A 16,690-nucleotide genomic window follows, 5' to 3' on the forward strand; every position below is an offset into this window, starting at 1 on the left:
ATGGAGATTTGTTTGCAGGTAGATTATTGACTAGTCCTCTTGGAAACAACACTTGTGAGGGAGTGAGGAAAGCAGAATTGAGCACAGGGAACAGTTGAACAAAAGTTCAAGTGATGAAGTTGCAGTAAAGGTTCAGCCAATCCCAGCGGAGCTCTCCAGCATGGATGATACTTCATTTTCCCCACACTGAGACCAGGAGGCTAGACTCTTCTCCTCCCACCTTGGCCAGTCATTGGATGAAGCAGGCATCCAGGAAGGAGTTGTAACACTGGAGAAAGCAGCTCCCTTCGGACCAGGCCATTTCTAAGAAGGACGCAGCTCTTAGCTCTCAGCTGCCAAAACTCCCAGCAGCAGCTAGGGGGATGAGCATTTCAGTCCTGAAGGTGGGCCAGTGCAGCTCACCCACAGCCTCCACTGCACAGGGACCAAGACTTACAGATGGCCAAGGCTCAGTGAATATTTTACCAAACTGTATTTAATGTGATTCGGAAATGTCTTACAACTTCTAAGACTTTATGAAGCAATCTTCGTATACACAAGTTTGGCCATGACCTATAGAGGCCACAAAAAACCTCTTGTTGCTCTGCCATCCCCTCTTTCAGCTATTCGCCTACAGGAAGTATTCCATTATTTTTAATTTAAAAACAACAGTTCCTTATTTTAACTTATGCCCCAAATCATGTAGATAAATTTACTGAAAAAGTGATACTTACCTCTTTCTACCGTGTGTTTTGATCTTTGCAATGGCTGTCATGCTGTGTATGTCTCCAATTTAATGTCTTATTATACATCCCAGTGGAACTACTATCCTCTACCCCACCCAGTCAGAGAAGGATCCAGATTTTGTGGGGCTAAAAGACTAGATGATTTGGTATCCCTCTTTAAGAAAAGGAATACATGGGGCCTGCCCGGTGGCGCAGCGGTTAAGTGTGCATGTTCTGCTTCTCAGCGGCCTGGGGTTCACTGGTTCGGATCCCGGGTGAGGACATGGCACCGCTTGGCATGCCATGCTGTGGGAGGCATCCTACATATGAAGTAGAGGAAGATGGGCACGGATGTTAGCTCAGGGCCAGGCTTCTTCAGCAAAAAGAGGAGGACTGGCAGTAGTTAGCTCAGGGCTAATCTTCCTCAGAAAAGAAAAAAAAAAAAATGAAAAGGAATACAAAGCTATTTTGCCTTTGGACATTTTATAAAATATTGTGTTGGGGTCTCCAAGGATTCCTAGGTTTGATGATATGCTTGGAAGACTCATAGGACATCAGCATTTAATTGTACTCCTGCCTTCATGGCTAGGATATGTTACAGTGAAAGGACACAAGGCAAAATCCACAAAAGGAAAAGGTTCATGGGACAAAGTCCAGAGGAAGCCAGGCACAAACTTCCAGGAGTCCTCTCCTAGGGGAGTCACATAGGATGTGCTTAACTCTTCAAGCAACGGATTGCAATAAGTGTGAAATGTTGCCCACCAGGAAAATTCATTAGACTCGGTGCCCAGGTCTTTTATTGGGAGGCTGGTCACACAGACACACTCTGCCTAGCACGTGCCAAAATTCCAAACTCCCAGAAGGAAAGCAAGTGTTCAGCATAAAGCATTTTGTTTGTACAAACAGTTTAGGTGCAGTTGAGCCACTCTTATCATTTATGGAATTGTGGGAGCCCTCCCCAAATCTAAATTCCCGGGTGCCAGCCAGTGGCCAACCTTGCAAGCAAGTCTTCCCAAGGCTAGCAGTCCCAGGCCTGCCAGGTTAACTCTTTCCTGTACATGTCAACATTTGAGCCCATTGCTGGGCCTCCTCCTATGGCCCTGGAATGGGCTGGTGCAAGTGAGGGGCCCTGAAGCTGAAGCTTTATTGGCTTCAGTGTAAGTGCCTCTCTGGTTCCAGCCATCTTGGGACCTTATGTTACCTAAACTCACTAAGTTCTTGCTCACCTCTGGCTTTTGTGTGTGCTGGTCTCTTATCCTGAACCACTCTTGCTCCTTTCCTCACTAAACCCTTATTCCTCATTTAGCTTTCACCTTGGGTGTCACATCCTCTTGGAAGTCTGTGGATCTGTGTTTCTGATGTACTTTGCCTTCCACTGCGAACCCATAGTGAACTGAGCTCTCCTTAGTATAGTGCTTTGCATTGTGCATAGTAGTCACTTAATCACCTCCCTCTGTGCCCCGTGAGACTGGAGCTCCTTGAGAGCAAAACCTGTTTATCCTTCACTTGTGTGCTCCCATGTCTAACACTGTACCTGGCTTAGAGTAGACTTACATTAATATTTGTTGAATGATGTAGTTGCTAATATTGACCAGGGTTACCAAAGCGCTGCAATTAGTCCTCCAATAGATATTAACTTAAATATTTGGGTTATATTCTGAGACGTGTTACATACCTGTGTTAACAGTGCAATGAGGAAACCTTCCGCTCCAGTCCTCAAGGCTTTAACTCTATTGGAAAACCTCTAGGCAGTCTCCCTTAGCAGCAAGTCATCAATTAAAAAACACAACAGAGTCACAAGGGAATTATGTGACCCATATAGACTTGCTGATGAAAGGCTTGGGTAGATTTTCATGCATCGATGTATGCCATGAGAAGGAAGCTGTTTGATGTTTCCCTTTTTTGGTAACATTTATTTTTCATGTCTGTGCATAAAGCATGATATCTTAATTGGCGTTAACCAAAGTTAGATTCATTTTATTATATTTTCAGAAAGCTCTGAAACCTGTTGTTAAAATAGGCATTATTAACTTTGTTGTTGTAATTTTCAGATGCATTTCAAGATCTGCTGTAACTCAAGCCAACCTGCTGAGAATTCTGTGACTCAGCGATGTGTCATGAATTGCTTCTATAAAACTTGAGGAAGTATAGCTGTTTAAAACTTCCAGTCTTGGCACATGGAATACATACACACACTTGTGTCTGTCTATATTTGTTCATACACACAACAGATAGAAGTGGAGGGAGCCGGCTCTGTGGCCGAGTGGTTAAGTTTGCACGCTCTGCTCCGGCGGCCCACTGTTTCGCTGGTTCGGATCCTGGGCATGGACATGACGTGGCTCATTAGGCCATGTTGAGGTGGCATCCTACATATCACAACTAGAAGGATCCACAACTAAAATATAAAACTATGTACTGGGGGGATTGAGGGAGAAAAAAAAGCAGGGGGAAGAAAAAAAGATTGGCAATGGTTGTTAGCTCAGGTGCCAATCTTAAAAAAAAAAAGAAGTGGAGAGACCATCCATATATTGTATATCCCACAGGCAGGCTGTATGTGGGATTAACATAAAAGATGCCGGTTGAAGTTGCAGGTGGGAGTATCTCTGTAACTCCCAGAATTAGCTGCCAACAAACAGTAGAATTGAAAACATATTTCTTGAATCTAGTGTTCATAGTTTGGGTTAGAAACAGTTCATTCTGAAACAATTTATAACTGGAGGAGATGAGAGGATGAGGATTCAGCAGCAACAAGAAAGTTTCCCAGGAGAAAGAGTATTAAAAAGTAGAGGCAGATGTCAATCCTCTGAGCTGGAAACCGCGACTCAACAAATGGAGCGATAAGATGCTTGGCTGGAGAGGAATGGGAAGGAGAGTTGAGAGTGATTGACATTCCCAAGGGCTCTTTTCATTTGTTTGTTTCAAAGGCCTTTTCTGGTGGCATAGATAATTACTGGATTGAAGGTCTCTGTCTTGCGAGGCTGTTTATGAGCAGATTACTAAACAAAGGAGAAAGTCAAGAGGAGGTGGAGAGGAAATCCACGCTATGGTGCTGTCTGCACGTATGCTTCGGACAGAACATCTGAAGGTGAAAACTGGATTGTGTAACATAGTGGACGTTTATAATATAGAAATAATGGAAGTTTTTCTTTTATAAAAATTTCTTAAATGCCTTAAGACCTCACTGATATGGAGTATTCTTGCATGTGAGATGGTAATCAAGAAAACTGAGCCTTCTGCATTTGGGCTTAATCCTTGAAAAATCTCTTAAATGTAAGCACAGACCTGGACCACAGGGGTCTGGATTCACATGCTGACTCTACTGTCCAGCGGCTTTGTGACCTCACACAGGTTTCAAACTCTCTTACCCTTGATTGTCTCCTTCATAAATAGGAGATTAGAAACCCATTCTCAGATACGGCCAGGCAAAGACTCAATGAAATCAGTAGTTAGTACGCACCTTATAACTGTTTATTAAATGAATGTATATAAAGCACTTACCGCATAAGGCACTTAGTACTAAATAACGTTAAGTTGTCATTTGCCTTGTTAAGTGAATTATACTTGAGACATCTTCGCTTTTTCTTGATAACTCAAAGCCATCACTCTGAGCATCAGTTACTGTTTTGTGCTGCAACGATCAAGAGCCTCCTGTGTGGTTGGAATACATTAGGACAATTTGCGTGTAAGCAGGCACATGTGTACGTGCCCACACATACCCGGTGGCCTTTTGAGTCTTTGGATCTTTTCAGTGATTATTCTTTCACACAGGCATTTTATTTTTGTCAAGGTTTTTGTATCCATCTTCTCATTATTCTATTTTGCTGCTTAGAAGCTGCCGTTAGCTTGGAAATCATAGAAGAGACTTGAGAGAAATGTGTATATGCTGAGAATGAGCACTTTCACAGGAGGTGAGTGAGAGGTTCAGTTCTGATTCAGGTGGGTGAGGTTTTCTGCATAGTCCACAAGATAACTGTTTGATCTTCTCCGTGGCCTTTTATTTATTTATTTATTGGCCCTGAGCTAACATCTGTTGCCAATCCTCTTCTTTTTTTTTTTTCCTCCCCAAAGCCCCAGTGCATAGTTGTATATCCTAGTTGTAAGTCACTCTAGTTCTTCTATGTGGGATGCCACCACAGCATGGCTTGATGAGCGGTGTGTAGGTTCACACCCAGGATCTGAACTGATAAAATGCCAGCTGCCAAAGTAGAGTGTGTGAACTTAACCACTTGGACATGGAGCCGTTTGTGGCCTTTTAAAATGACTGATTCCTGGGTTTAGAAAATTTCATCAGTGCAGTAGCCAAAGGAAGCAATTTAAAAGTTTAGTTTTCTTTCTATTAGTGCAATGAATATCATATGCCAAATTTTTAAATTCTTAATTCAATTATATATCATTAGGAAAAACAGAAAGTTTAATTATGGGAAATACCTTACCATTGAGGTTAATTTTTCTTTTATCTTGCATTTTACTCTTTGTGACCATTAATTCCATTTTTGCCTCAGTCCTCTTAATCCCATTTTCATCTAGGATATTTATTGTGGGAATAGAATATAGTTCATTTCTTATCAGGTTTGTAGAGTAGTACCTTTATAAAAGGGGCTGGGGACCAGACCTTGAAGATGTGAATTAATCAAGTATTCCCATTAAAAAACCAGCCATTTTAGTGTAATTTGTCTGCATGAATGGGCTATTTTCTGTATTTTTGGACTTTTGCATTTATTACTTTTGATGAAGATTTGGCCTAGCTGAAAATAATCTCCTAAGGATTCACTGTGCAGCAGTAGAAGTTAAATCTATTTTTAAATCAAGAACTTATTAACATGCTAACTATGTGCCAGCCACTGTTTTTAACTCTTTACCAATATTAACCCATTGAATCTTAGAACAACCCTTTGAGACAGATGCTAGTACTGAACCCATTTTATAGATGAGGAAATTACAGCACAGAAAAGTTAAGTACTTTGACCAAGGTCACAGTTAATAAATGGCAAAGCTGAGTTTGAACCCAGATAGTCTAACACCACAGTCCACGCACTTAATCAAACCTGAGAACTATCTATATGGAAAAGCAAATTGAAGACCTCTTATCTTCCTCATGTCATAATCTTAGTCTAAAGAAATTCTCTTGATCGTTTTTTGAAATTCCTATGATATTAAATATTTTCACCAGTTTCGAAAATAGCATATTTATTTTACCTATGACACATTAAATGAACAAACTGAAGATAAGCACATATTATTTCTGTGTGTTTGCAATTATAAACCAAGTAAAATGGAGATTTTATATATTTTGAAATAGTAGTAGATTATAGGTTTAAATCTTGTATTCCTAGTATAATTATCATTTCTTAAGTTAATGAAAATGTTGAAGTTATTTGTGCTGGCAATTTTAACAAAAATGTATCCTGGATTACTTTCCTTCTTCCTTCTACTATCTGTGTTGTTATTTTTTGTTACTTGTATGTCTTTAGCAGGCATCAGCAGTGGGGGCAAAGAAAGTGGTCAAACTTCAGAGTACTCAATTTTGACAAAACTCAGTGGAATTGGTGATAGATTTTTCAGTATGAGGTAGAAATCACTAGCAAAACATATTTTGGTTTTTTATTTTGAATTCTATTCTGTCCTCCATGTGAAAGTATAGAGTTTTTTTGTTTTCCCTCTGTGTGTGTGAGAGGCAGAGAGAAAGAGGGATACATATAGTCAGATAATAATGTGATCGCTTGAAAAAATTAACTGTGTTCTAATTTTTCATATAGCTGTAGCAAGATATAGTTTACTGACTTGTAACCATCCTCAATTTTTTTTCTTTTCTGCATAGCAGTCCCCCTAAGTTGGCATATAAATAGATAACAGGCTATTTCAGTTTAAAACTTCTTGTTCTGGGCATGCTAGTTATTTTGCTCAGCTTATAGCACTGGGGAGGATTAATAAAAGCATAATTTACCCTAAAGTGACAGCCTCCTGAGACACAGGAAACCTGCCTTTCTCCTGTCGCTGAGAGAAGAAAATACTCCAGGCAAAATTAAAGGTAGTGGGCTGAGAGGAAGGAACTGCGATTCAGATGGAAAAAAACACACAAAAATTTGTCCTCAGAGAGAAATACTGGGAGGAACAGGATTACAGACCTAGAGGGGAAAGGAAGCTTGGGCACTAAAGGATTAAAGAAGCGTGAATGAGACATTAACGCCCATAGGGAACCTGTCTGATAGAAAAGCTGAGACAGGAGGTTTGCTCAGCAGTCTTCCGAGACTCCACGGCCGTTCCCCACACTGGGCATCTTATCTGAGTCAACCTAGGCTGAGGTATTTTTCCCATCCTTCCTTGTAGTTCTACATCTGTAAGTCGAAGATACTGCTGAGATTTGCCACAGGTATTTGCTGAGTTCTTCAAGGTCTGACTTAAAAGGCTGTCTTGTTCCTAGAAGACTGGAACTGGGTTAGTTGGTCTCTTGCCATTTCTTCTAGATCTACCAGTCTAAATCCACTCAAGTTACACCTTTCATTATTTTTTGCTTAAATACTTCTCACGGTCAGTGATACTTTGAAAAATTTGAATATCACTTTTTACATTTTCTTCCTTTGTATCTTAAATATTTGTCTGTTTTTTTGTTTGTGTTTGTGTTTTTTTGGTGAGGAAGATTGGCCCTGAGCTAACATCTGTTGCCAGTGTTCCTCTTTTTGTTTGAGGAAGATTGTCACTGAGCTAACATCAGTGCTAATTTTCCTGTATTTCGTGTGTGGGACGCCACCACAGCTTGACTTGATGATTGGTATGTAGGTCTATGCCTGGGATCCGAACACATGAACCCCAAGATGCTGAAGCAAGCATGAACTTAACCACTATGCCACCAGGCTGGCCCCTTAAGTATTTGTTTTATCAATTTCCAATTTATGTATATTATGCATATAGACTGTTAGTGATGATGTTTGTAATAATCTTCCAACAGCTATAAAATTACTTCCATTGAGTTTATACCAAAAATCATTGTAACAACTAAATTCCTCAATAAAAAAAGAAAGAAAAAGGAAGAAAATAAACTGAAGATAATTCACACTTTAATTTAATGACCCTTCTTGTACACAAGCACACACACACAACTACTAGCAAAAACATTTTTCCCAGCTCATTATAGGAGGCTGTTTATACACTTTCCCTTCTTCCTTATATTTCTTTTCTTTTTTTTTTTTTTTGAGGAAGATTAGCCCTGAGCTAACTACTGCCAATCCTCCTCTTTTTGCTGCGAAAGACTGGCCCTGAGCTAACATCCATGCCCATCTTCCTCTACTTTATATGTGGGATGCCTACCACAGCACGGCTTGCCAAGCAGCGCCATGTCCGCACCCAGCATCTGAACTCGCAAACCCTGGGCCACCAAAGCGGAATGTGCGCACTTAACCACTGCGCCACCGGGCAGGCCCCTCTTCCTTATATTTCTGTAAATGAGAAAAATATTTTTGAAATAAACGTTCTGGGAATATGAATTCTTGACATTTTTTCTAATACCATATTGCCAGATATGTCATATTGTTGGAAACTTCAGAACTATAATACCATGTCCTATTGTCACAAACATCAGAAAAATCGGGAGGACTTGTAGACTGAATTTTTGATCATAAACTTATTTCATCAGTGTAAATATCACCACAGTAATGAAACTGGATTGCAGGGCAGTTGGTTTCAAAGATACATTTTATTCATTGGCATGTGATAGTGTTGGTAAAATAAAACATAAATTTCCTGGTCTTAAGAAAGAACCATTTAGTTTGATCTTAAATGATTTGTGTTGCATATTGATGTTCTTATATGTCACTTTTACTTGGAACTCTATTTCAAACATTTTTATCTGCCAAGGAACCCTTGGTGACTGAGGAAGTTATTTTATTTACCAACATAACTGCAGAAAATATAAGGTACGGTGTTTCTCTATAGTAATGAAATCCATTTTGTGTGTAATTGGTGGAATCAGAAGTAGGGTTATATTGCTAGTTTACTAAAATGTTCATATTTCATTCATTTAGATTTTAGGTAAGATTTGCATTTGTTTTTATATAAGAGACTCTGTTTCTGCTCTTTACTCAAATTGAATGGTGTTATCTTTAGAGTGTCTAAGTATAGTCCTTATGTATAGAACTTGCTAATTACTCATAAATTCTGTTTTCTTTTGCAGATACATTTTGCAAAAGGAACTTAAGGAGAAAAATACTTATTACTTTTAGTAAAACATGCTATAATTTAGTCAACTTGAGTTGAATCTTCTAGCAGAGTCATAAATTTTTAAATATACTGTGACGGTTATTGAAAATACTGAGAATCAAAATTGTGACTCTTCAAGGCCAGTTTGCAGTATCAGTAGACTTTGAGGCATTTACTTTAGAAAATCCAGTTAAAACATGTCCTATTACAAGATGCGGAATATAAGGCCCCAAAATGTTGAATGATGTTTTTGTTGAATGATAATGCTAGTTGGATCAAATACAATTACTTTTATGTTAAATGTCTTTAGCCATTATCAGTAAATTAAAAACCTGAGCTAATCAGCATCTTGAGTAGCTCTATGAAGATTATAACTAGGCAAATAGAACATAGAGGTAAGTATGATCCAGCTCCTGACCCCGTGCGGGAGAGAGAGAGAAAGCCAAGGCTAAGTGTGAGTAGGTTATGAGAAAAGTGTTTTAGGAACTCACAGAAAGAGGCAGATAATCCAGCTTTAGATGCTGGGATGGCATGGCCGACACCTTGGCCATGAGTGGTGAGAGAGACAAAGGGAACCCCAAACTGGATTCTGGATTTTGAGTTAGAGGCAAGGACTGGATCTGAAGCATTAGTCCTCTAACTCTGACATTAGTAATCTTTCCACTATATTTCTATGCTAAAAATCAATGAGAATCAAAGTATTATCATTTGAGATATTTACTAGTTCCTTTTTTCCCAGTTACTTAACATTACAAGATATTGATATGTGTACAATTTTCTTTGATTTTGAGAGTCATTTAAATGTGGACAGGTCCTATTGCATGTGAACATAATATAAAGATATGATAATTGCTTCCTAATATGGACTTGTATACACTTCAAATTGATGAATCCATGGCATTTTGCTTGTTTGTTTTGTTTTCCCCTATGGACTCCTTTTATTATTCATTCATTGAGAAATAGAACTTTAGATAAAAAAGCTATTTTATTAGAACTCAAAACATTTAGAAAGATAAGTTACGCACCTGTTCCAAATATTTGCTTTTATTAAATGGCCAATATAAACAAATAAGATATTCATTAGAATTCTTCCAAGTTTAGGGCGCCAGTGTCACAAGTTTTTAGAATCCAAATTTCAAATGACTTCTTCTTATAAGCCAGCGTCTACAGATTTTCTGTATGATATTTGTATCTGAATAGGATCTTATAAAATAGACACCCACCTAATGGTGTTGAGAATTGAACAAGCCACACCCCCCAGATATGCTATTTATACAGTCCATATTAACAAGTAGCTATTTGTGCAAGTGAAAATACTTAAGATTATTATTTAGTGTTTATTATTGTAACAAATGACCATGGTGCCTTTCATATGTATCGACTATTTATCTTAAAGAAAAGGTCTTGTGAACGTGAAAGAAATATATTTGGAAGAAAATTAGATTGCTTTTTGATTTTGATTCCTGATAAACTCATACTAGAACACACACCTCTTTATGAGAACTTATATCCAAAAAGGAAGTTAATATTATATATTACATACATTATATATAATAATATATGATATATATTTGTTTTAATTAATTTGGATTATAATAAGTTGAATTCAGATTTTTATTAGTGTGTGACTTTGGGCAAATTACTTAACATCTCTGAACATCAATGTACTCATCTATAAAATCATATATTTATAGAATTTATTCATAGGGCTGTTTCTAGAATTAAACTAAATAATTTATGCACGACATCTAGTAGAGTACTTGGCACGCAATTGTGCTCAACAAGTGTTAACTAGTCTTTCTATCATTGTTATCATTTTCATCATTACCTTTTTAAACATAAAAATATCAGTAAATACTATCCGTGTATCTATTTTATTTTTCTTTTGGTGGAAGATGATAATGGCTGTTTTAGTTTTTCTCTATATCTCAGATTTCCATGATATAAAATTTATATTTAGCAATGGATTCCTTCCTCAATTCTTATCCTCCTTATATGCTCATAAGAATTTTTAATTGATATTCATATGTAGGAATTCCAAATCAATCTATTAATCTTTACCAAAGTGTTTGACTCTTCCCTTCCTGTTCTATGCAAAAGTTTGGTTGGGACCAATTCTCAATTAGAATATTTGCAAAAAAGGCAAAAGTCTTTTCTCAAATGTGCTAATGCTCCTTCAGTCTAAGAGAGACTGTGATGACAGTCAGATCTCAACTGACATGAGTGTAACGGCATTTTTAAAGGCCCCAAGGGTATAGGGAGCAGGATGTTTTCACAGAATTGCAAGTTCCAGCATCACTGTATCCTAGAGTGAAAAGCAGGGCACTACAGAGGGGCCAGATCCAAAATGACCTCAGAAAACATAAGAAAGGGTTTGAACTTGATCCTGAGAGCAACAGAGACCAATTGAAGGCTTTAAGCAATGAAGTGACAGAATTAGATTTTCCATTTAGGAAAGCAATTTTTGCTGCCCTAGGATACCGAACTAAAGGGGCAAGGATCCCAGTGAGTAGATTATTACAATCATCTGCGTGAGAAGTGATGAAGGCAAGGATTAAAGTGGTGACTGTAAAGATATAGAGGGGTAGAGAGTTGCTAGCTGGTTAGGGTAGTTACATTTGGGGTGAAGTAGGTGTAGTGGATTTAGATGATCTCAGGTTTCTGGCTTGCGTAATTTGGTGGGTATGTCCTATACAAGAGAGGTAAAAGGATATGGAACCAACTGGAGTGGCTGGAGGGAATGAATGCTCTCAGTTTGGGATATTATGTCTCTCATATCTCTGAACAAGAATGTATATTCTCATGTGCAACTTTTGTGGACAGTATTAACCTTATATTTTGATAGAGCCTGAGAGTTTCCAGAGAGCTTTCACACGTGCTACCTCATCTCATCCATGAGATACTATGAGAAAAGGGGGAGAGAATGCTCTCCATCCACTTGTAGAAATCAAGGCTCAGAGATCAAACACATACCATCAGTGTCTAGAACTGAAGTCTAGGTAACTGTACTATAATCACACAAGAATTTTTTGGGACAAAAAGAAAGCTTACTTAAAGAGAATGTAACATGATTTACAAAGCTCTTCTGTCTTCCTAGCAAAATAAAAGAAAAAATAGTTCTATGCTTAAAAACTTGCTAATCTTTCTGGGAAACCCAAAGAGAATTTTTCACCAAAAAGCAGTGCACAGCAGGTAAATGCTATGATTATATTTGCTCAAAGAGTTTAAAATTTGTTAAAGGGAGGCTCACACCAGGATCTTACATGTCAATTTTCTGCATGCGTTTTATAAGTGAATTAGAAATGCTGTAAATAGTGTATTTTGTAGTGAAAAACTGACACAGTGTCATCCTCAATGATGAGAAAGCAAACTCATAAAAAGATTCTTTTTTTTACTAGATTATGATTATAGTTCAGTAAATTATTTTATGCTCATCAGCTGGAACTCGCATTTATGTGTCAATGTGTCTATGTATAGCTCTGATGCAGAACTGGATGGGGCGTAGGCACGTTTGAAGAATAGGCAGCAGTGGCCTTTGCATCTGGCAGATGCAGACTTAGGCTCAAATCCCAGATCTGCCCATGTCTGGCTTGCTATCCTCGGCGTATGTTTCACTTTTGTTGGCCTCCATTCTTCACGTGTAAAGTGGAGATAATAATACTTTATATGGTTCTAAGAGGATTAAATACTATACATTTTCATGCGTGTCACCACTATATATTGAGGGACAACTATGTGCCAGGCACTACTTTAGATGCTTATGATGCTTAAGTGGATAAACCAGGATACCTGCCCTTCTCAGGGCTTACATGTCAAGAGCTCCACAAAGTGTCCAGCATGAATGCTTAATATATTTTAGTTGTGAATTAGAGGTTGTGAAGATTTAGCCAATCTGCTTTTACTTACATGGAGAGAAACAGTTATTTTTAAAAATCTCGTCCATCTCCTATATCTCCCAATGACAAGAATTTTTTTCTAGATGCAAGTACAAAACTAAAGCCATTGTGTTCTTTCTCCTGGGTAATCTGCTTTCACACTAAACACTGTCAGTGTTCTTGCATTTTAAAGGTAAAGTGGCTTTCAGATCCCTCAGTTTTCAAATAGGATAAGGATTTTTATTATTACAGGTCATTACTGTTATACTGATCCAATCACCACTTCAGATTTAAAGAACTATTTCATTCTCAAAAGGCCCTATAGATTTCTAATTATCCATTATCATAGGTATTTTCACATCTGCTCCAAGTGTTGCCTTACCCCTCTGTAGCACCCAGCTGATATAAAAATTTCTTGATGATAATAGTTGGACTTTTGTGTTTGAAATATGACTTATTACTGTACTGTGCAGTCATTTGGCAAAATAAACTATATAAATTTCAGATGACATTTTCTGTATTTATATTGCTGTCTGGCTCTCTGATTTTCTGGAGAAACCAGTGGCATTAGACATGACAGTAAGTTGCTGGTGAGAGCTAAGTAACTTTAAAACATATTGCAAGCAGTATACCTTTTTGGTATAGATATTTCTTTCCTCTTCTTGTTTTTCTTCATGTGGATATTGTATATATTTTCCTTGTTTGTTTTTTTGTGGACTAACTATTACCAAGTGTGTGTAGGACAATTTAAACTCTTCAAAGTAACTCCAAGGAATATAGTTAAAATACATTTGCTGAACATCTGTGCAGATCCTGTGGACAAGGGATAAGAAATGAATACTATGAACAACTCTGTGCCCCAAAATTTGGTAACCTAGATGAAACAGACCAATTCTTTGAATGACGCAATTTACTAAAACTCCTGCAAGAAGAAATAGACAACCTGAACAGTCCTATATCTTTGAAAGAAATTGAATCAGTAATTAATAACTCTCCAAAACAGAAAGCATCAGGCCCAGATGGGTTCACTGGTGAATCAACCAAACATTTAAGGAAGAAATTATACCAATTCTCTGCAATCTCTTTCAGAAGATAGAAGCAGAGGGAATACGTCTATTAAAAACCAAAATTACAACCAAGTAAATTTGAAGATCTAACTAACTTTATTCAACTGTTTCATGAATTGAGCAGCATCCGGTCTACTTAGTAGAGAGTTACTCCCAGGAGCTGTACAAAATGGAAGGCTCTCTAGGTAGAAGGAGGGTTGCATAGGAAGTTATTAGCAAAAGAAAATAAGAGATTGTTTCAGGCCAGGACATCTTCTTTTAGGGGGAAGAGAAGGCCGGGGTTTTATCATGCAGATTACCTTTCTAGTGCTAATCAGGAAATTTCAGATTGGCTGTTAAAAATGTCACATTCCTGGAATAAATTAAAACTGTAATTAAATCCCGGTTTGCTGTTATTGTGGGGGTGACTGATTTCGTGTGGGTCCTATTACTTCTTTTTTAACACTTCCTAACTCATTCTATGGGGCCAGCATCACTCTAATACTAAAACCGAAGGGATTATAAGAAAACTACAGACCAATATCTCTCATGAACATAGATGCAAAAATCCTCAACAAAATATTAGCAAATCAAATCTAACAATGTATTAAAAGTATTATACACCACAACCACGTGGAATTTATCCCAGATATGCAAGAATAGTTGAACATTTGAAAATTAATTAATGTAATCTATCACATTAACAAGCCAAAGAAGAAAAAACACATCATCATATCAGTAGATGTAATAAAAGTATTCCAAAATAGGAATAGAGGGGAACTTTCTCAACTTGATAATGAACATCTGCAAAATCCTACAGCTAGCATCATACTTACTGGTGAGGGCCTCAAAGCTTTCCCACTAAGATCAGAAACAAGGCAAGGATGTCCCTTCTCTCCACTTCTCAACATCATACTGGACGTTCTACCTAATGCAACGAGATTAGCAAAACAAAAGGTTTACAGACTGGGCAGTAAGAAGTAAAACTGTCTTTGCTCACAGATCTCCTGATTGTCTATGTAGAAAATCCAAAAGAAATGGCAAAAACAAACAAACAAACAAGCAAAAAAAACCCTGGAACTAACAAGCAGTTACAGCAAGCTTGCAGGATACGAAGTTAATATACAAAGGTCGATCACTTTCCTATATACCAACAGTGAACAAGTAGAATTTGAAATTAAAAACACAATACCATTTATATTAGCACACTCTAAAGTGAAATACTTAGGTATAAATCTAATAAAACATACGTCTATTTATATGAGGAAAACTACAAAACTCTGATGAAAAATATCAAAGAACCAAATAAGTAGAGAAATATTTAATGTTCATGGATAGGAAGACTCAATATTGTTAAGATATTAGTTCTTCCCAACTTGATGTATAGATTCAATACCATGTCAATGAAAACCCAGCAAATTATTTTTTGGATATCAACAAACTGATTTTAAAGCTTATATGTGGAGACAGATGATCCAGAATAGCCAATATAATATCGAAGAGAACAAAATCGGAGGACTGATGCTTACTTCAAGACTTACTATAAAGCTATAGTAATCAAGACAGTGTGATATGGGTGAACAAATAGCAAAATAGATCAATGGAACAGAAGAGAGAGCCCAGAAATAGACCCACGTAAATATAGTAACTGACCTTTGATAAAGGAGCAGAGGCAGTTCAGTGGAGAAAGTGTTTTTCAACAAATGTTGCTGAAACAACAGGGCATCCACATGTGAAAAAATGAATCTGGACATAGACCTTACACTTCACAAAAAGTAACTCAAAATAGATCACATACCTTAATGTAAGACACAAACTGTAAAACTCCTAGAAGATAAGATAGGAAAAAATCTAGATGACCTTGGAATAGTAATGATAACTTTTTAGAAATGATACGAAAGGTAAGATCCATGAAAAAAATGTTTCATGAGCTGGACTTCACAAAAATTAAAAACTTTTGCTCTGTGAAAGATAATGTGGAGAAAATGAGAAGAAAGGCCACAGACTGGGAGAAAATATTGGCAAAAGACATATCTGATAAAGGACTATCATCCAAAATATGAAAAGAACTCTTATAACTCAACAATAAGAAAATGAAAACTCTGATTAAAAGAGGGGCAAAGATCTTACCAGACACCTTGTTAAAGAAGATGTACTGATAGCAAATAAGCATATGCAGGGAAGCTCCACATCATATGTCATCAGCGAAATGCAAATTAGAAAGCAATGAGATATGACTATACCTCTATAAGAATGGCCAAAATCCAGAACACTGAGATCGCGAAATTCTGGTGAGGATGCGGAACAATGAGAATTCTTATTCATTTGCTGGTGGGGATGCAAAATGGTATGAGTTTGGAAGGCAGTTTTATTATTTCTTACAAAACTAAAACATGCTTTTACCATACACTCCAGCAATTGTATTCCTTGGTATTTACCTAAAGAAGTTGAAAATATGTGTCCATACAAAATCTGCACCTGGATGCTTATACCAGCTTTATTCATAATTAACAAAACTTGGAAGCAACCAAGAGGTTCTTCAGTAGGTGATGGATAAAAAACTATCGTACATCCAGACAATGGAATATTGTTGTGTTAAAAAGAAGTAAGCTATCAGGCCATGAAAAGGAAACTTAAATGTATATTACCAAGTGAAAGCAGCTGATCTGAAAAGACTATACAGTGTATGATTCCAACTCTATGACATTCTGAAAAAGGCAAGACCATAGAGATGGTAAAAAGATTAGTGGTTTCCAGGGGTTGAGGGAAGGCAGGGGTGAATTGGCAGAGCAGAGAGGGTTTTTGGGGTAGTGAAACTATTCTGCATGACTATAATGATGTACACATGTCATTCTACGTTCGTCCAAATCTG

The 16,690-nt window shown here is 37.4% G+C and overlaps 1 protein-coding gene and 1 long non-coding RNA gene across 6 annotated transcripts in view; one reads left to right on the plus strand and one right to left on the minus strand.

Annotated features, from left to right (window-relative positions):
* NKAIN2 (sodium/potassium transporting ATPase interacting 2) overlaps positions 1 to 16,690 on the plus strand; it is a 921,761-nt gene that overhangs the window by 252,923 nt on the left and 652,148 nt on the right. The window lies entirely within an intron of this gene.
* On the minus strand, positions 13,917 to 16,031 carry LOC138915840 (uncharacterized). Its single transcript, XR_011422195.1, has 5 exons — positions 15,949 to 16,031; positions 15,617 to 15,645; positions 15,472 to 15,527; positions 14,655 to 14,746; positions 13,917 to 14,191 (listed from the first exon to the last, which is right to left on the minus strand). It is a non-coding gene; the product is annotated as an uncharacterized lncRNA (long non-coding RNA).

Source organism: Equus caballus, chromosome 10 (genome assembly GCF_041296265.1).
Source record: "Equus caballus isolate H_3958 breed thoroughbred chromosome 10, TB-T2T, whole genome shotgun sequence".
In the NCBI taxonomy this organism is placed as follows: domain Eukaryota; kingdom Metazoa; phylum Chordata; class Mammalia; order Perissodactyla; family Equidae; genus Equus; species Equus caballus.